The 27631-nt window shown below is 41.5% G+C and overlaps 1 protein-coding gene across 11 annotated transcripts in view; it reads left to right on the plus strand.

The window, feature by feature from the left end:
- The window catches only part of dab1a (DAB adaptor protein 1a), a 525252-nt gene that overhangs the window by 287048 nt on the left and 210573 nt on the right, over positions 1–27631 (plus strand). For 2 of the 11 annotated variants that reach the window (XM_078407332.1, XM_078407336.1), the window contains exon 1: positions 2896–3124. The exons of the other annotated variants lie outside the window; for them this stretch is intronic. The gene's annotated coding sequence lies outside the window, so the exon portion shown is untranslated. Of the gene's footprint in view, positions 1–2895; positions 3125–27631 lie in introns of those variants that run through there. 11 annotated transcript variants of the gene reach the window in all.

Genomic DNA, 27631 nt, shown 5'->3' on the forward strand with positions numbered 1-27631 from the left:
ATAAGAGCTACATTTACGACAAAAATACATTTGGACGGCAGGAAACAGTTCTGTAATATTGGCTAGGATCCGGGATGGAAGTTCTCTCCATTAGTTCCGCCATGGCGTATCTGTGAGATCAGTCAGTAGCCAGAAGGTTATCCAGTTGTTCCCATGGAATTATCAGGGGAATAACCTTGGGCTACTTCTGCATTGGCAGAGGGATGTGGTCAACCACTACCTCTCTTCTCAAGATTCTGAAGTTTTTTTGTTTCCGTGGAGGTCAAGCCTCTTTCTTCCACTGAGTGTGTGGAAGGTAGCTCTGATTCCAAAGGACTCGTCTGGAAGAGGTTATTGTGTTCCCTGTTTACTTCCATTAACTACTACACTTTTGCTGCTGTGAAGGTTGTAAGAAACTGAAATTATGGTGACTCCAGCTTCAGAAGGGCTTTGGGGAGATTTTTTTCCACATTGGAAATGTGGAAATGGCGAGATTTGTAACTTGAGTTGATGAAATCAATGCTTCCTACTAATGATATTTTGCAATGGAATGATTACCAGAAGTAACCCATCTGTTCAAACTACTGTGTAATTACCTCATTTGATTCAGTTAATTCACAAGGAATTTTATAAATTGTCATCTGAAAATTGAGGTGTTTAAATGTCTTTTGATCCATGAAAAGAACTTTATAACACTCGGTTAAATATATTGATGTCGCTGATTATTAATTAGGAATTTGTGTACCAAATTATAATGATCAGTTTTCATATCATGTTTTCACTAAAATGCTGGAGTGTTAAAATTGGGTGAAAGATCAGTAGAAGAATTCTGGGCAGAATCAGACTCATGATCACTGATAAGTGCAATTGTGCATTGGATAAATCAGGAATGGGATTTGTTTTGATAATCATGATTGAGATATTGGTAATTGATCTTTACTGCTTGTGATCTAGAGTGTCACTGTGAAATTACCAATTTTTACTCTAAGTTTATTTTTTGATCTTGGAAGTCACTTGTCCATTTTTTCTTTGTTGCAAAATACAAGACTTCAAGTTTAAACGAGCTGTGTACAAAGCACTTGTATTGTCCATTGATGATTCCTGATGAGCAACTTGTGCCATTTCGAGTGCCATTCTCATCAATTAAACTACTGTATTGTTGTATAAACATCTAGTTGACTTTATTTTCTATCCACTTCAGTTTACAACAATGTAGTTGACTTAATTGCTTCTTGGACTGGCTCAGCAAAGGGACACTTAAATAGTAAAATGTTAGTCTACACAGCAAACATTGAATGAATAGCAAAATAAATTATTTGCTTTGAAACTATTTTAATGTTAACATAGTTTTGCTGCAGGAAGGGTATCTGACCCAGAATTAGCATGATCAAGTGGTAGCAGGTCAGTGGGCGGTGGTGTGGATGAACCAGCGGAGAACCAGAATCATTTTTGTGGGGTCAGCAGAAATATTTATACTCACGGTAAGCTATAATAAAGCTTTCTTCCCAGGTTAGCCAGCAGGCGTCTCTTGTGGAGACTACCAGACAACCTGATTAACACCTGCCACAGTGAGCAGAGTTTCAATGGTTCATCCTATACAAATAAAAGGAGCAGAATTAGGCCATTTGGCCCATCAAGTCTACTCTGCTCTTCAATCATGGGTGATCTATCTCTCCCTCCTAACCCCATTCTCCTGCCTTCTCCCCATAACCCCAGACACCCGTACTAATCAAGAATCTATCTCTATCTGCTTTGAAAAGTTATTTAGTCCCCTTTTAGCCTCTTTAGTCAGAGGGTGGTGAATCTGTGGAATTCTTTGCCACAAAAGGCTGTGGAGGCAAAGTCAGTGGATATATTTAAGGCAGAGATAGATAGATTCTTGATTAGTATGGTTGTCAGAGGCTATAGGGAGAAGGCAGAAGAATGGGGTTAGGAGAGGGAGATAGATCATCCATGTTTGAATGGTGTAGACAATGGGCCGAATGGCCTGATTCTACTCCTATCACTTATGATCTCATGAAAAATATCCATTGACGTGGCCTCCACGGCCTTCTAGATATCTGAATGATAGCTTAAAATTGCACCTTTTCGATATAGCAATGCCATTAATATACTGTATATCAGTCGGCTCATGCATGGAAGAGGATTTTGGACCACCCATTACAAATCCGCAACAGAACTGCGAAGAGGTCGACGAGGGGTGCAATTGGAGCACTCTGTGTTTCACCTTAACTTTTTATGTTGTGCTATTATCACCGATTCCAGAAATAATTCTCCCGTGAACCAGGCTCAAGAATCGTCAAGAGTTCAATGCAAGTTATGAAACCAGGCAGGCCGTTACTTTTCGGCTCTTCTGTTCTTATCAAACAGCAGTTCTCAGCCCATCCAGTCAATGGTGCACGGCGCAAAGCTGAATAAAACTAATTTCATTAGTAGGCTTGTGAGGTGAGATGTCAGGGTGCGATTGATGCCCCGCACTCCTTTCACTCCTGAGCTAATGGTATAATTCTGGCGCTGGATGATCGTGTGTGCTGATTGAAATGCTTTACTGCCAGATTCATCGATCTCGCCAGAGCTTGCTGCTGTGACCCCCTCCAACAATGGGCAATGATTAAATTTTAACTGACAGGTCGCAGCCCGAGTGATATGCCATATAACCCAAGCAATTCCTTCGCTTGAACACAGATTATTTTATTACCGCTTCCATGTATTAATCAGTGCAGCAATAAAGTGAGAGGCTGCAGAGCAAAGCCTGGCGGTGGGTCCCGGTGCCGAGAGCATTCATCCATCCCTCGCTGATGCACCGTGGAGAGAGAGAGAGAGCTCTCGTCTCACAAAGTGACGTATTGTGGGAACCTTGATTCAGAATTCCGATCACAGTCTCACAGTCCTTCAGATCAGACTATTGACAGCGTTGCTTGCTCCACTCGTTTTCATGCTTCCTGCTTTTCATTGTTTTTACTAGCCCTTGTACGCGAGTCTATCATTAGCAGACAATGTGTGATGGATGGTCTGGACGCCTCATTCTTTAAAAAAGCTTGGAAATGGTTCTTGCGGCAGCTCGGTGGTGTGACATTAGTGTGAATGGATGAAGAATACGACCGAGGTTGTGCCTGTTTGCTGCCATTGCTGCATCATGGGTGATGTAAGTGTGTGTCCCTTTTTCCAACCGAGTCATTTGTTAATTCAATGCATTAATGTAATCCTGTTAACTGTTCAAACTGTTTGTCCATGCAGCTCACAGAGGGATGGAGATTTGGGCGATTCAGTGGGGGGGCTGTTCGTATTCAGAATAGCTGCGTCCTATAGTGCAATAGTCAAATGTTTCAGCTGTACAAATTCAACCACGATTTATCAGATTTGCAGTATATCAGCGTATTTGTTGTTTTATATGTTCCGTTTAAACAAGCCTCTCCTGGAGTCCTGACATGTATCAACTTGCTATTGTCGTCGCCTGGTGGTCAGGCACCTTATAAGGCGGAAGTAATGACCAATTCTGTACGTGGTTTTGAAAAAGATGCCATTACTTTCGTGTAAAGCCGGTTTGATTTGTATTAGAGGGAAAACCTCCAAGTGCTAATTTCGTTCTTGATTTAAGTGCTCTAATTTTTAAGCGAAATTTGTGCTCATCAAAACAAAAATCTTGCAAGTGGAACACATCCCATTTTGGGCAACAAGTACTGGCAATAGGCACTCATTCCCGAGCGTGCATTAGTATGGTTTGCTGCTGAAGAAAATTGTCTCGCTCATCTGTTCCAACTGGGTACTTCAATGTCAATTTCAAAATCACTGTTGCATCAGCATAATGCCTCTCCATTTCCCATTCTAACTATCCTGTGATTTCTGTCTGTGAGGCACCCAATTTCATGTGGGCTGTGCCAAATTAGGGGCTATTTTATTTTACACACATCAAATAAAAAGAAACAAGGCCGTAGGGCAGTGGATATTGTCTACATGGATTTCAGTATGATATTTGATAAAGTCCCTCATGATAAGCAGATCAAGAAGGTATTGGAAGGAACTGCAGGTGCTGGTTTAACCCGAAGATATACGCAAAAAGTTGGAGTAACTCAGCGGGTCAATAGACAATAGACAATAGGTGCAGGAGTAGGCCATTCGGCCCTTCGAGCCAGCACCGCCATTCAATGTGATCATGGCTGATCATTCTCAATCACTACCCCGTTCCTGCCTTCTCCCCATACCCCCTGACTCCGCTATCCTTAAGAGCTCTATCTAGCTCTCTCTTGAATGTATTCAGAGAATTGGCCTCCACTGCCCTCTGAGGCAGAGAATTCCACAGATTCACAACTCTCTGACTAAAAAAGTTTTTCCTCATCTCTGTTCTAAATGGCCTACCCCTTATTCTTAAACTGTGGCCCCTGGTTCTGGACTCCCCCAACATTGGGAACATGTTTCCTGCCTCTAACATGTCCAACTCCTTAATAATCTTATACGTTTCGATAAGATCCCCTCTCATCCTTCTAAATTCCAGTGTATACAAACCTAGTCGCTCCAGTCTTCCAACATATGACAGTCCCGCCATTCCGGGAATTAACCTAGTAAACCTACGCTGCATGCCCTCAATAGCAAGAATATCCTTCCTCAAATTTGGAGACCAAAACTGCACACAGTACTCCAGGTGTGGTCTCACTAGGGCCCTGTACAACTGCAGAAGGACCTCTTTGCTCCTATACTCAACTCCTCTTGTTATGAATGCCAACATTCCATTGGCAGCATCTCTGGAGAAAAGGAATAGGTGACGTTTCTGGGTCAAAGGGCCTCAACCTGAAATGTCACCTATTCGTTTTCTCCAGAGATGCTGTCTGGCCCGCTAAGTTATTCCGGCTGTTTGAGTCTATCTTCTTTAAGATGCATTGGATCCATAGTGAACTGGTAACTTAAATTCAGAATTTGCTTACTGGAGAAGACAGAGATCAGCGATGAGAAGTTTTAATTTTGGCTGTAAGCCTGTAACTAGTGGTGTTCCACAGGGATCAGTGCTGGGACCTCTGTTGTTTGTGATATATGTAAATGATTTGGATGGCAATGTACATGTGTTAATTAGTAAGTTTGTAGACAACATTGGTGGAGCTGTGGACAATGGAGAAGGCTGTCAAAGGATACCGATCTGTGCCGAGAAATGGCAGATAGAGTTTGATCCAAGTGAGTGTGAGATGTTGCACTTTAGGTGATCACATGTAAGGAGAAAGTATACAGTTAATGGCAGGACCCTTGGGAGCATTGATGTACAGGGTGATCTTGGGGCCCAAGTCCATATGCTGAGAGTGGCAATACAAGACGATAGGATGGTAAAGAAAGTCTTTTGCCTTCATTGGTCCAGGCATAGAGTCAAACAGTCATGATGCAGCTTTACAGGACTTTGGTAAGGCCACATTTGAGGTATTGTGTGCTGTTTTGGTTGACCATTACAGGAAGGATGTGCAGAGGAGATTTACCTGAATGCTGCCTAGATTGTTGAGGTGATGTGTTTTGTTGAGAATAAGAGCTGAGGCTTAGGCTTGAGAGAGGATTTGTTGAGGAGGCTGAGGGTCAAATAAGGAGAGGTAATTTCCATTCAAAGGTTCCTCTTGTGGTAGATGAAAATGGCAGTTGGGACATTGGTATATTCCTCGTGTAGAATGTGGGGTCAGAGAGATGGCCTGTGTCCTTGAGGACTGCACCTGTGAGAAGTGTGTTCAGCTGTAGCTTTTAACTGACTGAGCGAGGGAACCTCGGGATCATCCAATATTATGTGAGCATAATAGGTCAGAGTTATAGTGAGGAGGTCAACCCAAGGTACAGAGTAAATGGGTGATCACCAGGGAAGGGAGTAGGTAGAGTGTGCAGGAATCCCCTGTGGCTACTTCTCTCCAAGACAATTATACCCTTTGGATACTTTCTAGGGGGCAATAGGGGAGGGCATCAGCAGTCAAGTTTGTGGCATGAGGCCTGGCTCAAAGGCAGAGTGGGGAAGGGTGAAGTTAGGCAGAGCTGTAACGATAGACTCATTAGTGAAGGAGGCAGACAGAAGTTTGAAAGGCAAGACCTCAAGGGCAGGGCCGTCTTTACAGCATTATGGGCCCCGGGCAAAGCAGTGTACTGGGGCCCCTACGACAACTACTCACAGGAATAAAAATGTAAATGGTCGATAAAATGGGGCCCCTATGCTCGTGGGGCCCCGGGCAAGTGCCCATCAGGCCCATGCGTTAAGATGGCCCTGGTCGAGGGTACTAATCACCAGATTACACCTAGTGCCGTGAGGATAGGAACAGGAAGCTAGGACACGCTAGCATGTAGCTGAGGAGATCGGGCAGGGTTTCAGTTTCAGATCCAAGAGACTACTAGGATCTCTTCTGGGGCAGAGATGGCCTGTACTAGAGGGAAGGGTTGCACCTGAACTGGAAAGTTTAATCTACAGTGACAGAGGGGCAGGAACCAGAGGAGAAGGTGAGCAAATGAAAGGATTGATGGTAAACTGGAGGTTTGGAGCAGAAGGTTCCAAGGAAGGGATAAGCAGGGAGAGATTAAGGAATATGATGAAATTGATGGGCTGAAGTTTGTTTAATTCAATGCAAGGAGTATTATAATTAAAGAACTTGAAACCTGGACTAGTGCTTAGAAATATGACGTTGTGGCCATTGTGGTGACTTGACAGTTTAATGTCCTGGGGTTTTGATGTTTCAGATTTAATGGTGAGGGAGGTAAGAGGTGGAGGAGTTACTCTACTAATCAGGGAGACAGTGATGGCAGCACTCAGAGAGGACATACTGGAGGGTCTGTCTGCTGAGGCGATATGGGTGGAGCTCAAAAATAAGAAATATGTAAGTTAATGGGATGATACAATAGACCTCCCAGAAAGCCATGGGAGGTAGTGGAGCAGATATATAGACAGATTACCAGAAAGATACAAAGGCAACAGGGCTTTTCTAGTGGATGACTTTAACTTCCTAATATAGACTGGGACTTACTCAGTAATAAAAGACTTGGACAGGGCAGAATTCCTTGGGTGTATTCAAGGATTTCTTGAAACAATGTGTGGATAGTCCAACTTGTGGGGGGACCATACTGGACGTTGCACTGAGAAACGACTAGCCAGGTGATTCGTGTTTTAGTAGAAGGGTATTTTAGTAACATTAATCACAACTGCCCAAGTTTTAAGTGAAAGACAAATAGGTGGAGTAACTCAGTGGATCAGGCACCATCTTGGAAGGAATAGATAAGTGACATTTCAGGTCAGGATCCTTTCCTTCCACAGATGTCGCCTGGCCTGCTGAGTTACTCCAGCACTTTGTGCTTTTCAAACAATTCCAGCACTTGCAGGTCCTTGTATCTCCATAGGTTTTAAGACAGTTATGAAGAAGGATAAGTCTTAGGGAAGGTACTAAATTAGAGTAAAGCAGATTACAGCGTTGTTAGGTAGGAACTAGGGAGAATAAATTGAGCGGAGTTGTTATTGGATTAATCCACATCTGACATGTGGGAGTCAGTTAAAGGGCAGCAGAGTTTATGGTCAGCATGTTCAGGTCAGGAGGAGGGAAAGGATGGCAAGGTTTGGGGAACTTGAATGACCAAAGAGATTGTAAATTTGGTCAAAAAAAAAAAAAAAAGTTTGTGTTAGATTTAGAGAGATGAAATCAGATGAGGCCTTTGAGAAATATAAAGAAAACAGCAAAGAACTCAAATGGTCAATTAGAGGGGCAAAAGGTGCCATGAAATATCATTGGCTGGATGGATTAAAGAAAATCACAAAGCTTTTTATACATGCATTACCACGAGAGGCTGACCAAATGGAAGATAGAGCCACACAAGAAAAAAGCAGGGAATTTATGCTTGGAGTCAGAGGATGTACTGTAGGTGAAGTGCTAAATGAATACTTTTAATCTGTATTCACCAAGGAGAAGGACTTTGAGGACAGTGAGATCAGTGTGGGGAATACTAATATGCAAGAGCAGTTTGAAATCAAAAAGGAGGGCTGTTGAAGAGCATTAAGGTGGATAAATCCTCAGGGCCTGATGGAAACTATCCGTTTATTGAAAGAGGGAATAGAGGGGATTGCAAGGGCTTTGACGAAGATCTTTATATTTTCTCTGGCCATAGGTGGGGTCCTGGAGGACTGGAGAGTAGCTAATGTTGTTCCTTTGTTTAGGAAGGGAAGATAATCCAGGAGATTACAGGCCAGTGTACCTCACGTCAATGGTAGGGAATCTATTGGAGAAGATGGTTCAGGATAGTGTCGGAAAGAACTGCAGATGCTGGTTTATATATTTCCTTCCCTCCTCCCCTCCTGCAAAATGCACCACTTAACACTTGGTCAGATTAAACTCCAATTGCCTCTTCACCCATATTTATAGCTGGTCTATATCCCACTGTATACTTAGTCAACCTTTCTCACTGCCCGCAACTCTACTACAAATTTTGGTGTCGTCACCAAACATACTAACTCACCCATCCACATTTATACCCAACTAGACAAAGTGGACCCAAACCTCTCCTGCATTGGTGCAGCACCCTGTTCTCCCCCCCCTCTCCTCAACCCCCCCCCCCTCCCCTCTCCCTTCCTCCCCCCCTCCCCTCTCTCTTCCCCCCTCCTCCCCTCCCCTTCCCTTTAAACTTTAAAATGTGAATAACTTAAAAAATATAACACCGATTTCAATAAAACTACTTGCATTATCACTAAAGTGACAATGGTGTGTAAGGTGGGCCTAAAATTGTTGCGTTATCGTGTACCGTTTTGGCTGAAGTTCAGTCACAAACAAGATAACAAACGAGAATTTTAGTATGTAGATGTGTTTACATATACTATGAAACAGAGGTCTCAGGACAGAACACTGCGGAACCTCACTAGTCACAGACCTCCAGCCTGTATAACAACCTTCAACTACAAAGAGTAGTCTTTTGTGAGTAAGCCAGACCTGAATCCAAACAAACAGGTCTCCATGGATCCCATGCATCTTTGTCGGTCCATGACCTTTCATCTTTATTCTCTACTTTTCTCCTTACAGGTGCTGCCTGGTCTCCTGAGTATTTCCAGCATTTCATGTTTTTATTTAAACTAATTTTACAGCAGATTTATAAATTTGCCAAGTATTTATTTCTAGCTCATCAATCTTGGCTGTGTTCTGATGTGACCCTCTCTCCATTTTCTCTTGGAATAATGTCCAATCTGTCTCTTCCACACTATCTGCCAGCAGAGATAAAATAAACTGACTCCAAGTTAACTCCGCCAACAATTCCCCCCTGACTCCTTAAAGATAATCAAGTAAACCTCAAGAGACCCAAGTTATTGGTTATTACATTTTTTTCCTATTTCTACGACTGTGACCTTGCATTTTCCCGAAATGTAAATAACATGTTGTTAAAAGATGTAGAGGAATCATTTCTCACTATCACCTTCAGGAAGGCATTCAGTGGATTATCACTCCCCGTGGAACTATAGAGCGTCTGCAGATTCATACTATTCCAGGCTTCCTTGAAGTGAGAGAGAAGTTCTTTAATTTGTTTTCTTTCCTACTATTCTCGACTGTGTTTGTACCCAAGGGGCTTGACTCTTCAACGTGGATATTTTTTTGGTTTTAGATTTCTTTGAATTTGTTGGAACCTAGAATTCTACACGCAAAGTAAAAAAATATTAGGCCAAAAAAAATGCATTAACAAAGGGCCTGTCCCACTTAGGTGATTTTTTAGGCGACTGCCGGTGACTGTCAAAGTCGTAGCAGATCGCCGAAAATTACCACGACAATGCCCGCGACAAGCTAAGACAACCTACCACATAGGCGACAGCAAGCTCACACATAAACAGACACTACTAACACAAAGATAAACTGAGTTTTACTGCTATGCTGTTTGTAGGGGGTATGGCACTCCTGACCATAAGGACAGCAAGGTCCGGCCAGACCATTTCACACGTCACTGTCCTTTATGGTCAGGTGTGCATACCCCCTACAAACAGCATAGCAGTAAAACTCAGTTTATCTTTGTGTTAGTAATGTCTGTATGTGTGAGCTTTGGCCTTTAATAAACGTAGTGAAATGCTTGTGGATGTGCTTGCCTTATTGGTCTAAATAAATGAATGAAAAGTGTTCTCATAGCTCAGCACGTGTGTCAGCGTTTGATTTTAATGGTCAAAATGAATGCGATTAGAATCTTTGAATGAGATGTCATGATAAAGTACTTAGAAATTCAATAAATTCCGACACCTATTCTTTTTTTTAATCACCAAAATCAACTTTATTCAAAAACTCTTTGAATGAGATGTCATGATAAAGTACAGGCGACAACCTTGCAAACCTGGGGACAGCATGCGACAGCGCCCACAATAAGCAACGATACCTGCCGATAAGCCAGCTGTCGCCGAGAAATTTCTAACCGGATAGACTCCGCTATCCTTAAGAGCTCTATCTAGCTCTCTCTTGAATGCATTCAGAGAATTGGCCTCCATTGCCTTCTGAGGCAGAGAATTCCACAGATTCACAACTCTCTGACTGAAAATGTTTTTCCTCATCTCAGTTCTAAATGGCCTACCCCTTATTCTTAAACTGTGGCCCCTTGTTCTGGACTCCCCCAACATTGGGAACATGTTTCCTGCCTCTATTGGTTTCCAATCTTATACGTTTCGGATAATTTCTCAGTGACGCGCCGAGATCCACTACGATTTTTGGAAGACTCCTCACGATCATGCCCGCGACACCCCGGCGAACTGTCGGCGACAGCCTAGTCGCCGGCAGTCGCCTTAAAATCGCCTAAGTGGGACAGGCCCTTTAGTAGCAAGAGGTTACAGCAGATAGACACAAAATGCTGGAGTAACTCGGCGGGACAGGCAGCTTCTCTGGAAAGAAGGAATCGAAGGAATTGAGACCCTTCTTCAGATTGAAACGTCACCCTTTCGTTCTCTCCAGAGATGCTGTCTATCCTGCCGAGTTACTCCAGCATTTTGTGTCTATCTTCGGTTTAAACCAGCATCTGCAGTTCCTTCCTACACGAGAGCATTCTCTGGATGCTTTCAAGAGAGAGCAAGATTGAGCTCTTAAAGATAGCGGAGTCAGGGGTATGGGGAGAAGGCAGGAATGGGGTACTGATTGTGAATGATCAGCCATGATCACATTAAATGGCGGTGCTGGTTCAAAGGGCCGAATGGCCTACTCCTGCACCTATTGTCTATTGTCTATAAGAGGTTACAGCAGTCAGTAACTGTATGCCTGTCATCCACATATTTAAAGTAAAGATGTTTAAATGCCGGAATTTATTTTTATTGGTGAATCCTTGTTATGCCTGTTCTGTACAGGAACTATACAGGAAAATGGTGGGAAAATTTAATTTGATTCATTACCACCTCTCCAGCACGATCATGGAAGGAAGGTTTTACTACCATTTATAAAAGGCACTGAATTTAACTTGAATAGATGAAAATAAAATTACCTGTTGAGTATTCATGAATTAATTCTCACCAAGATATAGGTTTGTGGATCAGCATAATTCCACTTCACCATATAGCAATGACTTCTAGCTACTTTAAAATAATTTTAATTAATGAGAATTAAATTAACAGCACAAAGGGGTGGAAAGAGTATGTGGGAGGTTCAGTTTGCATGAGAGAGTCTTATTTTTAATTAGATTCACAGAGTCTTGCAGACCCTTTGGCCCAACATGCCCACACTGGCCAACATGTTCCATCTACACTAGTTCCACCTGTCTGTATTTTGCATATATCCCTCTAAACCTGTCCTATCCATGTACCTGCCTCAACTACCTCCTCCGGCAGTTCGTTCCATACACGCACCATCTTTTGTGTGAAAACGTTACCCCTCAGGTTCCTATTAAATCTTACCCCCCTCATCTTAAACCTATGTCCTCTACAAAATTCTAATTGTACTTTTCCGGCATAGCTTCCCAGTGTCCATCTTCCCATTTTATCATACAGTTCATGTTGTGATGTCTGTTGGGGAAACTTCCCCTGAAGCCAGAATCACAAAATGTTAACGCACCAGAGAATCTGAGCGATGTCATATGTGAAAACATTGGTCTTTTGCCTCTCGCTGCAGAAGCAAACTACAGGCAGTGAAGTGGAATTGACATTTCTTTCATTACATTTCATTTTGAATTATTTCTCTTAAAACGAGGGATTCTTGACGCTGGAAATGAAATATGTTATGTTTTGAGCCATATTGTCAGTATCATGGAACATTAGATTACTTGAGGGTTGGTTGCTGAATAATATCCTCGGTGGAGCTAAATTGAACCTTAACTCCAGTCTCTGAAGCCAGGCTCCACCAGTGTGATGGTTTTTGACTTCTGACACCACCCTTTCCTAATGAGTTACCATACCATGGGGAATTTTACCTGCAGTTTTAAACTTCCTGCTCAACACAGTCCACTGAGCTGTTCAAACAGTTGTCTTGTTTCCTGGTTTTTGCCACACCAGCGCCATGACATAAATTTACTCCCATATTTGTAGGTGCAAAATTGAGCTCTTATTTGCTGCTATTACTTGAGGAACACAGTGATTCCAAACATGATATTATTTATTTTGGAGTGAAATCATTTGTTTTGTTTTTCTCATTGGCATTATTTTTGTTGTGACCTGTGGCAAACTCAACCATGATGCTGTTTGTCATTCCCACTGCACTTGAACCCTCTGAGCAAAGCAAGTTCCATGAATCTGCGCAAGTAGAATGTCTAATTAATGCAAACGGGTCAGAGGGTCGTACAGCACAGACACGGGCCCTTCAACCCACCATGTCCATGCCAACATTTTTCGTCTACACAGTAATCCAATTTGCCTGCATAATGCCTCTATGCATCTAATCCTTGCCTATTTAAGTGTCTTGTTTCAAAGGTCTATTATTGTCACGTGTACCAATTAAGGTACAGTGATATACAGCCACACTAAATAAAAAGTAACAAGACACACAACTACATAAAAGTTAACATAAACATCCATCACAGCGGATTCCCCACATTCCTCACTGTGATGGAAGGCAATAAAGTCCAATCATCTTCCTCTTTATTCTCCCGCTGTCGGGCGGCCGAAGCCCCCGCGTCAGGGCATTCGAAGCTCCCGTGTCGGGGCGGTCGAAGCTCCTGCGGTTGGAGCTCCTGAAGTCGGTCCCTAACCAGGCACCTCGAGTTCCACGGAGTTAAAGTCCGCAGGTTCCCGCTGTTGGAGGTCCAAGGTCGATCCCTGGCAAAGGGATCGCGAGCTCACGATGTTAAGTCCCGCAGGGCCCACTGTTGAAGCTCCCAAAATGATCTCCAGCAAGAGGCCGCCAATTCTTCGATGTTGGGCCGCAGTGCGGACAGAGAGACGATACGGAAAAAAAATGGCCCTCCCACCCCCCACATAAAACAAGCTAAAGAACACTAAAAACATACATTTAACACATACTATTAAAACAATAAAGGGACAGACAGACTCTTAAACGTAGTAATTGTATCTGATTCCATCACCTTATCTTGTAGTGCATTCTGGATATCAACAATCTGTGTAAAAAATATCTTACTCCTCAACCCCTCTTTAAAATTCTTTTCTCTCACTTTAAACCTGTTGTTTTGATACCTCTATCATTGAAAAATTATTTTGATTATCTACCCTTTCCTATGGCTCTCATAATGTTATAGCTTTCTGCCAGGTTTATCATGCCTTGGCCTTCTCTGCTCCAGAAATACAAGCCCACTCTATCAAAATCTCTCCCCAAAGCTAAAATCCTCCAATCCAGGCAACATCCTTGGTGAATCTTCACTGCGCTCTCTCCTTTCTGTAGTGTTCTGACCAGAATGGCACATAATACTCCTAGTGAGGCCTGAGCAGTGTTTATAAAGTTGCAACATAATTTACAAATCTTAGATTCTGTGCCCCAACCTACGAAAAGCAAGAATGCCATATGTGTTTGTCACCGACTGATCTACTTGTGTTGCTACTTAGAGGGAACTATGGATTTTGGGTCCCTCGATTTTCTGTACTACAATGAACCAGCATAGTTACAAGCCCATGAGAATATCTCTCACCCTGGTCCATCAATAAGGGTATGCAGAAACCTCAGCGAGGAATTTGGCATCAGAAAACAACGCAGGAAGTCAGTTGTGTGGAATGTTAGGCCCCACATTTCAATCAGCATTCTACAGATCCACATGAATAAGGACGAGTTTGATCAAGACCCAGGTTCTCCATTGTTCTGGATCCTCTGCCAGAGAAGATGTTTTACTGCTGAGGAGTTACCAGATGACAGATCACCTTTTCTGGTGTACACTTGAACTAATCAGCCATGGACTATTCCATGTTGAGTGGAGACACAGAGAGATTTACTCTGGCAGGCTTGTTAGCCTCTGCTGGGGGCAGTGGGCAATCTAGTGTGGGCACCAATTTGGTGACAGACATCGCAAGGAGGGGCATTTACTCACTGAATGGTGGACTGCTTGTGGTGCCCAGCAACCTGTGGAATGCAGGAAATTGCTGGGCACCACAGAGACAAATTCACCATGCAAAGGCACATTGACTGACGAATCCTATGGATACGAATACTGCCTCTGGCATGAGGCTTGATGGCATCATTCTTTGTGTTCCATAAGGAAACAGAAGTATGTTGAGAAAAGAGCAATGGCCAGCTTGGTGATGGAACAGCTTGAATGAGTACTGACATTTCATTTCATTTCATTTCCTCCGACGCTGGCAACCTCAACATCCTCATCCTACTTGACCTCAGCGCCGCCTTTGACACCATAAATCACTCCATTCTCCTCACCCGACTTGAAACCTCCCTTAACATCACCGGCACAGCCCTATCCTGGTTTAAATCTTACCTCTCTGACAGACACCAGTTCATCTCCATTAACAACTGTAAATCCCCCACCGCTCCCCTCCCCCAAGGTGTCCCCCAAGGCTCAGTCCTTGGCCCCCTCCTCTTCATCCTCTACCTGTTCCCCCTTGGTCAATTAATCCGCCGTCATGGTCTCAACTTCCACTGCTTCGCCGATGATATCCAGCTCCTCATCTCCACCAAGTCAATCTCCTCCACCACACACTCTACACTGACAAACTGCATTACTGAAATAAAATCTTGGCTTCAATCAAACTTCCTCAAACTCAATTGCAACAAATCTGAAATCATCATCATTGGTCCAAAAATGCTCACCAAATCCACCCAAAACTTCATCCTCAACATTGATGGTCTCCCAGTATCCACCTCACCTCACATCCGGAATCTTGGAATCATCCTTGATCAAACCCTCTCCTTCGACAAACACATCAAACACATCACAAAGACAGCCTTCTTCCACCTCAAAAACATTGCCCGTCTCCGTCCATCCCTCTCCTCCACAGCTGCAGAAACCCTCATCCACGCCTTCATCACCTCCCGTCTGGACTACTGCAACAGCCTCCTCTATGGCGCACCCTCAAAAATCATCAATAAACTTCAATACATTCAAAACTCCGCTGCCCGTCTACTCACACACACCTCGATCCGTGACCATATCACCCCCGTCCTTTATAAACTCCACTGGCTCCCCATCCCCCAGAGAATCCAGTACAAAATCCTCCTCATAACCTACAAAGCCCTCCATAACCTGGCCCCATCCTACCTGACCGACCTCCTCCACAGGCACACTCCCACCTGCACCCTCCGCTCTGCCGCTGCCAATCTCCTATCCCCCCACATCCGGACTAAACTCAGATCCTGGGGGGACAGGGCTTTCTCCATCGCTGCTCCCACCCTATGGAACTCACTACCCCAAACCGTTAGAGACTCCCCCACACTCACCACATTCAAAACATCGCTGAAGTCTCACCTGTTCAGTACTGCCTTCAACCACTGAAGGTCACCTCACCTACTGTCTCCTTTCTCTGTTCATTTATTTATTTACTTATTTATCTATTTATTAATTTCCCTATGTTCTCAAAATCTCTGTAAAGCGTCTTTGAGTATATGAAAAGCGCTATATAAATAAAATGTATTATTATTATTATTATTATTATTCATGTGTCCACACAATTCTTGATGTGTCCTGTCATTTGTGCCAGAGAGTGGGATTAAAACTTTACAAATTCTTTAATTAGTTCAGCTCAGTCTGGATATTCCAAGCTTGTGGATCTGGCAACCGAGCTTGTAGATCTGAGTGATGGTGGCCACCGAGATGAATTGTTGTTTCCACCTACCATGATTGCATCATATTGTTCCCAGCTATTAAATGGAATATCCCTACCTTCTTCTGAACTCCCAGAAAGAGTACTGAGGAGAAACCTTTCACCCAAATGAAATCCACTATGTTGTGTATGTGGAGGCATTTAAGAAAACTTTAGATAAACACACAAAGGAAAAAGGAATAGAAGGCTTCATCTGATCGGGTGAGGTGAAGAGTTGTGGAAGGGGCTAGTGCGGTGAATAATGGCACAAATCCATTCACCTGGATGCCTTGTTTTCTAAGTTCTTATATTTTAAGAAAGCTTTTCTGAAAGCAATGTCCACCAAAATATATCGTAGTGCTTCAGGTCTCTCATGACCATGCCAACTTTTGGCAACTAAGTGAGCTGGAATTTCAATGATGAACAGTTCAGAAAATAAAGACGACAACATAGTAATCTGGATATAACAAGGTGAAATATCAACGTGAATACAAATAAGAGAAGTGTGGAAGTGGTTAATTGGTTAAGCGGCACGGTAGCGCAGCGGTAAAGTTGCTGCTTTACAGCGAATGCAGCGCCGGAGACTCAGGTTCGATCCTGACTACGGGTGCTGCACTGTAAGGAGTTTGTACATTCTCCCCGTGACCTGCGTGGGTTTTCTCCGAGATCTTCGGTTTCCTCCCACACTCCAAAGACGTACAGGTATGTAGGTTAAATGTAAAAATTGTCCCTAGTGGGTGCAGGATAGTGTTAATGTGCGGGGATCGCTGGGTGGCGCGGACTTGGTGGGCCGAAAAGGCCTGTTTCCGCACTGTATATATATATGATATGATATGATATAGGCAGATGATGCCACATGGGACTTGCTGGGTCTCTGTTGTTTTCCTCCACTTTTTTTTTACAAATTGAATGGTGCTTCAGCCAAAATATGAATATTCTATATATTCATAAAATAAAACTTTCAAGTGGCAGTGGGTGTGATGAGTGGTTTGAGTCACAATTTAATCGGAATACCATTCTAATCACTTATTGCACATACTGACCAGTGGAAATCTTTCCTTATGCTTCTGCTGAACTAATTACTTTCCCCTGAATAGTAACAACCTGCCTGCATCAAATCTTCCATCTATGGGTTATCTTGACAGCCCGAGTCCTATGACAAGTGGAGATCTAATGGAACTCACCTTTATCCTCTAATGAGGCTGTCGGCAACGTTGAAGCAAGGTCTAAAGCCCGGAGTTCATCTGTTTCAGTTTGACTTATGGTACATTCCACAAGGGTTCTGTAACCTCCAACAGCCACAGCACAGGCAGCGGACTGACTGATAATCTATTCAGATTGATATATTCTCACAGAAGGCAAAAGGGAAAATGAAGAAGCAGCAAATATAAATCACTTTTAAGTCCCCGCTCGGAGAGAGAGATTAAGTTTGAAATCATTGTTAGGATGGAGAAATAAAGTTTGATATTTATATATACGTGTATACGTATATATATTTGTCAGATGAAAGAAAAAAGGAGGAACTGATAGAAAAGAAATTTCAAATTTTGACGATATTTATATTTTCTTTTTATGACAATGAAAATCCCTACTTATGAAAGTAGTTTCTCAGTGTCAGATCATGCTGCTAAAATCTCAGTTGTTCCTGACTTACTATGATCAGTCTTTAGGGATAGAAAATCGGGTGATTAGTCATCGTGCTGATTGTCCTGCCTATGGTTATATTTCCGTCAGCCTTGTTTGAATCTAGGTTCCCACTACCTTGATGTTAAAATTCAGATCCTTGTGTTTAAAGCTGGAGCCATGGAAGTGCGGTTGTCATACTCTTACCGTAAGGGGCCCCTCTGTTCCCACAGTTAACCAGTCTTGTCTCTGAGGACTGTGTTGCCCTCCATAAATGGTCTGCCACCATGTCTAAAGAAGGGTCTCGACCCAAAACATCACCCATTCCTTCTCACCAGTCAAAAGAAGGGTCTTGACCCGAAACGTCACCCATTCCTTCTCTCCGGAGATGCTGCCTGTCCTGATGAGTCACTCCAGCTTTTTGTGTCTATCTTTAGTTTAACCCAGCATCTGCAGTTCCTTCCTACACATTCTATCTACTTTAGGGTGCTCTTATAGCTAGCTGTTTTTGATTCAAAATTAAAACTGGTTAACATTGGACCTATAAATTGTCACAATTTATCAAATAATTTGCAATAGCTATTCCATTGTAAGGCCTGTATATCTGCTTATATGTTTACATGATACAAAATGTTGCAGCCATTTCACATAGGATAGGAAGCTAGAAGTTATTTGATCACAATGTCACAAGCATAAAAACTGCAGAATCTTGTTGTGATGACACAGATTTCTTACCATGGCCTTTTGTTACTGACACTGTTTCTAACTGAGTTTAATGAGCCTCATGTTATCAATTGTGAATCAGCATAAATTTGCTATTGTGTTTAGACTTGCTGTGTTTTAGCCTGCAGGTATCCAACAATTTATATTTGATTATTCAGAGTAAGTGAGCATATCGACTACTGTATGTGCCTCAGGCTAACAGCCTACTATCATATTGAATAATTTCCCATCATTTGCTGCTCTCATCTGTAGGATGCTTTCATTTCCGCAAAACCCGAGGCTGGCTTGTCCTATCTGTTATTTCCCACCAACTTTTTGTTTTGTAATCCTTTTGGTCTCTCATCCATAACTTTCTTTCCATGTTTTTGTCTTCTAACATTTTTATACCATCAAGGCATCTAAACATTTGTTTTCTCTAACTTTCAGGCAGTGTGTTTCTGTATCTACTTTTCATAGGAACAAAAAAAATCCACATAAGGCCACTGAGCACTCAAGCTAACGTTATCCAATGTCCTTGTCCATTTGGTGACTTCAGCATTAAGGGGTTGTTTCAGTTAGATTCTTCAACAAAGATGAAATAATCCTCTTGTTACCGGAACCACATTTGGTTGCAGCTTTCTAATGAATTTGATTACATTTAACAGGGACTTTGTGCTGTATCTCTGTATCTACATTATAACAAATGCTCCATTAGCTTCTCAGTATTTCTCACAGATGTGGGTGTCAACACTTTTGATTTGCAAAAGAGATGTTGCTTTAGTCTGATGAAGAACCATTGAACTAACCGTTATATAGGAACATAGGTGGATCATTCAGCTACTCAAGCCAATTTCATCGTTTAAGCAGAACATGACTTACCTGCTTACATTTTAAGGCCCTCATTTTATGCCTCCCATCAGAGGAAATAATTTATTTTCTATTTCTATCTAGTTTAGCAAATCATTAAAAAATCAAAAACTTAAAATTATTGGAATCTTGAAATAAAAATACACAATGATAGAAACACTCAGCAGGTCAGGTACCATCTTTCACAAAAGAAATAGAATTAATGTCAATAACCATTTTGTCTGAACCATTCTGACAATATGTAATCGACCTGAACCATTCAGTCTGTTTCTCTTTCCACAGATGCCACCTGAGCTGCTGGGTATTTCCAACAAATCCTTTCAACATATCATAAACACCTTAATCTTGTGTATTGAGGGAATACATGTCATATCATCTTTTCTCATAATTATTTTGCCCCACCATCATTCTAGTGATTCTGTGCTGCAGCCATTCCAAGTTCAGTATGTCCTGCCTAATGTGCATGTGCAATGCCCATAGCCAAATACTGAATGCCAGACAATGTCCATTCAAGGCTTCATATAACTATAGAGCGAACATCCACTCCTTTACACACCCTATGATATAAAAGCATTTCTGCACATATCCATAATTTCTTGACATGGTCCCCCTAAATCTCCCCCTCCACATAGTAATAGGGTTAGTGAACAGGATTTTGCCCAAAAGTCAGAAGTCATGGATGTCATGTTTTGGAAGTAATTTTCTATTTCAGCAGGGCCGAAAATTGGTGGTTACAGTGCGCCTCCTGTCATTATCAACAATAGATGTGAAGAGTATAATGGAAGGTTGATGTATCATTGCCAGTTTTTCACTCCTGCCAAGGTTGAAAATATCTCCCATTTCTATTATTATTCCGGTCTGGATGGAAGTGCGAACAAAGAGTATTTAATTTCAGACAAAGAAATTGATTCCCATAGCATACCCATCAGATCAAAAAATATGTTTTTCAGGCAATAATTAAACAAAAATGCAATTAAACTATGATTCCTTTTTGATTGGGTCAAATTCAATCCAGCCCTCCAAACGTTTGCCCTAATGATACTCTGATGGCCACACGTGCGTTTTGAAGCCCAACAAGTCCAATTGTTCTGCTAGCCGAGCCCATCCTGTGAGGTGGAGCAATTCAAACGTAGCTATGAGCATGAGGTGGCATATTCTGAGACCCTGACCCTGGACAACCTTAATACCTTCTGATGATTCCTGTTGTCAAAAGCCTTTGAAATGTATTCAATTGATTAGTAATATTTTAAAACAGTTCAGTGATAGTCACATGATTTTAGGAAGGAAAATGTTTGCAAAACATTTCCTTGCACTCATCTTCTCGTTCAAGGTCAGCAACCCACTTCTAGCGAATGGGGCTAGACCACGTCTCCCAGCCGTGGGTGATGTAAAGCTGAGGACCCAGACGTGAAGTATTCTCAGCCCCTCAGCACAGTGCGTATATGGCCTGCTCCTGGACCTGAACCCCCAGACACTAAGTCAGGCTTGAGCTGACCCACAAAGAGCGCGCTGCCACTGGTTCTCTATCAGACCTCTGACAGAAGTGTCCTGCGGATTACTAATGGTGGCAATGACCTTCAATTTCTCACTCGTGGTCAGTAACAGCTGCTGATACAAAAAAATAAAAGAATACATGAACATAAAAAATATTTAAATTTACATTTAAACCAGATCAATGAAGTAAAAATCAATTAAAAACACTGAAAAGGACTTTGAGTAAATCTGAGCTACCTGAAGCCAATTTCTAATTATTTGTAAAAGGATTACTGTTGAGACTCTGAAGAAGAGTCTCGATCCAAAACGCCACCCATTCCTTCTCTCCAGAGATGCTGCCTGTCCCGCTGAGTTACTCCAGCGTTTTGTGTCTATTTACTGTTAAGAGACTGGGTAGGCAGGCTCCTCAGCCTCAACGCTGCTCCATCAGACCCCATGAACAGTCCACCAGAGGGGCAGCCATTACTGCTGCCATCTCTGATAAACACTAACGGGGAAAACAAGAATGTCCGCAGGAACCTTCAAGTAAATCCCTGGATTACTGCCAGTGTTGGGGTAGAATAAAACCAACTGCCTCATTCACTGCAAACATTTTACAAAATAAACAGTGATGCAACATTTCCAATGCAATGTATCCTATTGCAGCTTCCCTTTTTAATAAATTTCATTTGAAGCCTCTTACAAAAGTGTGAATTGATTTCAGTTTAGTTTATTGTCACGTGTACTGAGGTACAGTGAAAAGCTTTTTGTTGCAAGCTAACCAATGGATGTATCTACCAATGGTGTATCTGTCCATCCTAAATATCTACTAAGCTATTAGATTGTGGCTAATTTCAAACTTTATTCAAGTTTTGTGAACTTTGGATTTGTGATTTCCTGATCTATATTTATAATCCAAGTTAGCCCCCTTTGGAAATATCTTGATTTTCTTTTTCATTTCAAAGAAACACATCGAATTTTCTTTGTTTTTCTTCTAGTGAGTCTGTCTACACACCTCAGCTCCCCGAGGCCTAAATTTGTACTAATTACATTTCACTGAAATCTCTCCACCACATCAATATAATTTTCTGAGGTAGACTGACATAAACTGTATTCCCGAACTTTTCTCACCATTGATTTGTAGAATGTTAGAATAACTTATTCTGACTTGCTAGTCAATAGCGTCTGGATGCACTCAGTACTTGATTTGTTATATTGATAACTACTTCACAATGATTAAATGCTCTCTGCATATAATGAGAGACAATTTCGACATCTTATTTTTGGCCCGCACTATCACAGAACACAAACTGGATCTTTTTGATGTAGTATATTTTGGAGATCTTTGTGCAGTAACATAGAGTCTGGCTGATCACTTGGATGTTTTTTTTTTGTCACAGACGAGAAATTCAAGGAATTAGCTGGATTAACCTTTACTTTTCATTATTGTTTCTTTAAATTAGTTTTGTGTGAGTGATCCCATCCAGCTTCTTCAGGGGATGTTGCCCCTCTAAAGACAAATGCAAATGCTGGTAAGAAATGGCTGATAGCATCTTCTGTTTTGTTGTCCTTATATCTGTGTTCAGTCAATCATTCACTTCCCCACACTGACAGCATTGTAGAGTAACACGCTGCAGTGACTTCCAATGGAAAGCTCACTTTCATTGTATCTTACTGTGAACATTGGAATATACATTCTTTTGTTCTTCTGCATATTCAGGGAGGAGGATTGTCATGGACCGCTAATGAGTGTCAATCCAATAGCATTCTGTGACTCTCACACATACAGTGGTGCGCACCACGACAAGTACACCTACTGTAGAGGATGTATGTGAGTTTAAGGAGAGAGTAGATAAGCAAGAAAAAGCCCACTGATAACTGAAGTAGTTGGAAACTATAGGTCAAAGATCAGCCTGAGAGTGCTTGCAGATGGCAAGTTAAGGGAACAGGAACTCTTTGCACAACAAGCAGGATTTGACTGCTTGAATGGTTCTGTTTGGCATGGATTTGACGGATTGTATAGTTTGATCTTGTTGCATCTCAGTAAATGATTTCTGTAACTGGATCACAGCCAGTACATGTCAAATGCTCAGCTGGAGTTGCAAGAGACTGCAGATGCTGGAATCTTGGACGAAAAAACGAACTGGGGGAAGAACTCAGCAGGTCAGGCAGTATCTGTGGAGGGAATTGAAATTTGGGTTGAGACCCTGCAACAGGACTCATTATTATAGATTTTTACTAAACACAAAGGGACCATTCAGCCCATCGCCTTTTCCAGCTCTCAGAACAAGCCTCTTACTCCTATTCTGCCACTTATTTCCCCATAATATTTTCTTTCCAACATACCTGTCAACTGATCCCATACCATAGAGAACTGTTTTCACTAATAAATACTATTAACAGATTAATTGAATGCTAATAAATTCTATGATGGATATTAGAAAATGAAAGAACCTTTGGATTCCATTTGCAGGTGTCAGGGAACTGAGCGTGAGATGGTACTTGAGTTCCATCATATGCAGCAGTTTGTACAATGTCCATGGCTCAGTGTAGTGCTGGTGTGGCTAGCTGAGTTGGCCATAGGCTTAGACTAACAATTTAAGTCTAGAACTAATAAATCTGGGCAAGTTCAAACCTAACCATGTCAAATGTGCAATTAAAATTCAAAATAATAATCTGGGAATTAAACCAATTGGTCCTCGTAATTGTGATCACAAAATGACAAATTTATTGAGTAAACCTTTGTGATTCATCAATGTCCTTCAGAGGAGGAAGCCTGCCATTGTTATCTGGTCTCTCCTTTATATGATCCCAGACTTACCAGTGCAGTTAACTCTAACATGCCTTTTAAAATGGTTCAGCAAGCGATCAGCTCAAGGGAAACTAGGAATGGGTATTAAATGCTATCATTGCCTGCGAAGCTTAGATCGCCCTGAAAGAAATTAAAGGAGCACACCATGGTTCTTAGCTTACAGGGAAAAACAGGAATGGTCCATTTCCTCTTGTCTGTCAGCTGCTTCAATTTTCCTCAAACATCCTTGGTTTTAAGGATATAGGTGTGCTTTGACATGTCCGCTTTTAGAGCCTGTAGGATCCCAAGGGCTGTTTACATATAAGTAAAGTATGACCATACGTTGTGTACCAAGCTCTTGTATCCCAAGTGATTCCCATGGTGCTTCCCCCTGCATCTGGTGGCACAATAACAACACAACTTCAAACGCTGTGGCATTTCAACATTTTTCTCCAAATATTTCATTACGATGTAAATTAGAGTCGAATATTAGTTTTTAAAAGCTTTAGTGTGTCACACGGGAATTCATCAGAATAAAACTTGGAAGGGAAGGAAAGCTCCCAGAAGGGAAACCAACCACAGAACAGAATTTCAAAGAGATTGCTATGTAGTTATTGATCTGCACATGATGCAAATAATTCCAATAAAATGTTGCATTTGTGGAATTAGAATATCACCAGCATATACATCAAAGATGTTGCAAAAACATTTTTAAATTGAGAACCGTCTTTAATTCTACTAAAACCAGAAGACCACTACAAACCGAATCATAGGTTTGTGAAGTCAAATACTAGATCTTATCTATAAACTGGAGTGCTTGAATGATAATCATTGTAATGAACTAGTTTAACATCTATGAAAGAATGTGATGAACGTTAACTCATCAGTTGGTAAAAAAACAACATATGGAGGCTTTGGTAAGAATATCTGGGTTTTGACTTCCACAGTTCTTAAGCAGATGGCAATTCCGTCACAGAATAGATTTTCAGACAGTCTTGACTTGTTACAGATTACAGCTATGGATTAAATTGCAATGTTATTAAGGAACATAGAAACTATTCCGTTTGAAGATATTTCCAATAGAGCTGAATAAAATTCCATATTGGTTGAAAATGATTTTTATCCTGCTTTCATACAAATATACTGTTAGATTTTACACATAGTGCAGTTACATTTCACCATTATCAATAACGGTTTCTTACAAATTAATTCAAAGGAAGCATGCTATTTTATTTTAAATCCTGCTTTATCAAATATTCATCATTGCACTGAACTCTGTAACTGTGAGAATCTGCATAATGAAATTCTGTTTCAAAAGGCACTCTGAGATTCAGTGCTGTAGCATTAATTTGGAAGTGTCCCTCTGCTCCACAATAACTGTGTCATCGTCAGATGCAATGCCCTAATTTTATAAATGATGAAGCATGGTCTGTGCAAAATTTGTTTCGTTGAAGGTGAAATTGTATTCTTCAAGGTGAGGAGTGTTGGGAAATGGATTATTTTCCCAGTTTAAGGTTCAGTGTCAGCATTAACTAGTCCCAAGTCACGGCACGCGATTAATGCAAGGGAGAGGTTTTTCTAAATTGCTTCAACTATTTTTCTTACCACCAACTCAAACGAGGACCCCAGTGGAGCAAGGCAGTGTTCCACTTCCCCCACCAGCTATTATTATTATATCCCAGATTCCTAATTAAGCCGAATTGTGAACAATGCGTGTGGATGCGGTCCGAAATGGGTGATGGCATATTTAAACGTGTTCTACTTACATTTCAGTTCCTTCTTTTCATAAGGAAGATCTTCGTGACATCTATGTTAAATTTATCTTTTAATAATTTGAACCTTATCATAGTTTGAAGTACATTTCCATGTCTATTTTTTTGTATCTTCTTCTGATTTGTATTTGATTCAGAATTTCTTCATGCATTTGTAACAAAATCAGAAAATGCTGGAATTCTCCTTTCTGCGCTATTTGGTTCAAATTCTACTGCTAATTGCATTTCTTCAGTGAGTAGAAAATATGTAGCAGTGAGTATTGTGAGGCCCACAGATCCTGCCCACTTCCATCGGTGGCTATTAAGGCCATCTTCATTAGTTATATGTTTTATTTTGCCTGTGTGGAATATCTCCAGTGTTTCTCTGCTATCCATCCACATTCTGTTTTTTAATAACTGAAGAGTTTATTTCATAATATTGGTCACATTTAGGTCCTTTATTGACTTGCCTCATCCGTAAGCACTCCATTTAGTGTGCTCATTATATTCTGGCATCCTTTGCAACTCCACCTTTTTGTGTCAGGCCCAATACCAGGGTAGAATGATTTAGGTCACTCAATGTGAAGTTTCCTCCCTAAATCATTCTACCCTGCTATTGCTTTCCAGAAGTTCATGCCTTTGCTTATGATCTTTGCTCCAGCCATTCCCGAATTCCAATTACTTTCATTTTTTTGTATTATTCCATTAAACATTCTATAAGAGACTGTTTTAAATTCCGTTTGTCATTCTTCTATCCAATATGCAATATAATAATCCTAAAAAAGATTGAGCAACATCATTATGTAGGGTAATTATATCGCTTGTGGTGCTGGGAATGACAAAAGTTGATAAACGAACAAATAAATGAGTATAAGATGTAAAGTGGATGAGCTTGAGGCTCAGTTAGAGATTGGTAGATATGAGATTGTGGGGATTACAGAGACGTAGCTGCAGGAGGATCGGGACTGGGGACTGAATATTCCGGGTTTTACGTCCTATAGAAAGGACAGGCCGGTGGGCAGAGGAGGTGGGGTAGCTCTGTTGGTGAGGGATGAAATTCAGTCCCTTGAAAGGGGTGACATAGGGACGGTGATGTAGATTCACTGTGGATATTGAGGAATTGTAAAGGTAAGAAGGCACTAATGGAAGTTATCTACAGGCCCCCAAACAGTAGCCCGGATATAGGGTGTAAGTTGCAGCAGGAGTTAAAACTGGCATGTAACAAAGGTAATGCCACTGTGGATATGGGGATTTCAATATGCAGGTAGACTGGGAAAATCAGGTTGGTTCTGGACCCCAAGAATGGGAGTGTGTAGAGTGCCTCCAAGATGGATTCTTAGAGCAGCTTGTACTGGAGCCTACTAGAGAGAAGGCAATTCTTGATTTAGTGTTGTCCAATGAACCAGATTTAATAAGGGAACTCAAGGTAAAGGAACCACTTGCAGGTAGTGACCATAATATGATTAGTTTTAATCTGCAATTTGAGATGGAGTAGGTTAAATCAGAAGTGTCAGTGTTGCAGTTGAACAAAGGGACTATGAAGGCATGAGAGAGGAGCTGGCCAAGGTTGACTGGAAAAGGATCCTAGCAGGAATGATGGTGAAACAGCAATGGCAGGAATTTCTGGGCATAATCACAAAGATGCAAGATCATTTAATTCCAAAGAGGAAGAAAGATTCTAAGGGGAGTAAGAGGCAACTGTGGCTGACAAGGGAAGTTAGGGATGGAATAAAACTAAAAGAAAAGACGTATAACATAGCAAAGAGTAGCGGAAGCCAGTGGATTGGAAAACTTTCAAAGGACAACAGAAGGTAACAAAAAGGGCAATACGGGCGGAAAAGATGAAGTACGAGGGTAAGTTGGCCAAGAATATAAAGAAGAATAGTAAAAGCTTCTTTAGGTATGTTAAGAGAAAAAGATTAGTAAAGATAAATGTGGGTCCCTTGAAGGCAGAAACGGGTGAAATTATTATGTGTAACAGGAAATGGCAGAAGAGTTGAATAGGTACTTTGGATCTGTCTTCTCTAAGACACAAACAATCTCCCAAATGTACTAGAGGACAGAGGGTCTAGGGAGACAGAGGAAGACAATAGAAATTTGCATTAGGCCAGAAATAGTATTGGGTAAACTGAAGGCTGATAAATCCCCAGGGCCTGATGGACTGCATCCCAGGGTACTCAAGGAGGTGGCTCTAGAAATCGTGGGATGCATTAGTGACCATTTTCCAATGTTCAATAGATTCAGGATCAGTTTCCGTGGATTGGAGGGTAGCTAATGTTGTCCCACTTTTCAAGAAAGGAACGAAGGAGAAAACGGGGAATTATTGACCAG

This window comes from Rhinoraja longicauda, chromosome 11, assembly GCF_053455715.1.
Source record: "Rhinoraja longicauda isolate Sanriku21f chromosome 11, sRhiLon1.1, whole genome shotgun sequence".
NCBI lineage: Eukaryota > Metazoa > Chordata > Chondrichthyes > Rajiformes > Arhynchobatidae > Rhinoraja > Rhinoraja longicauda.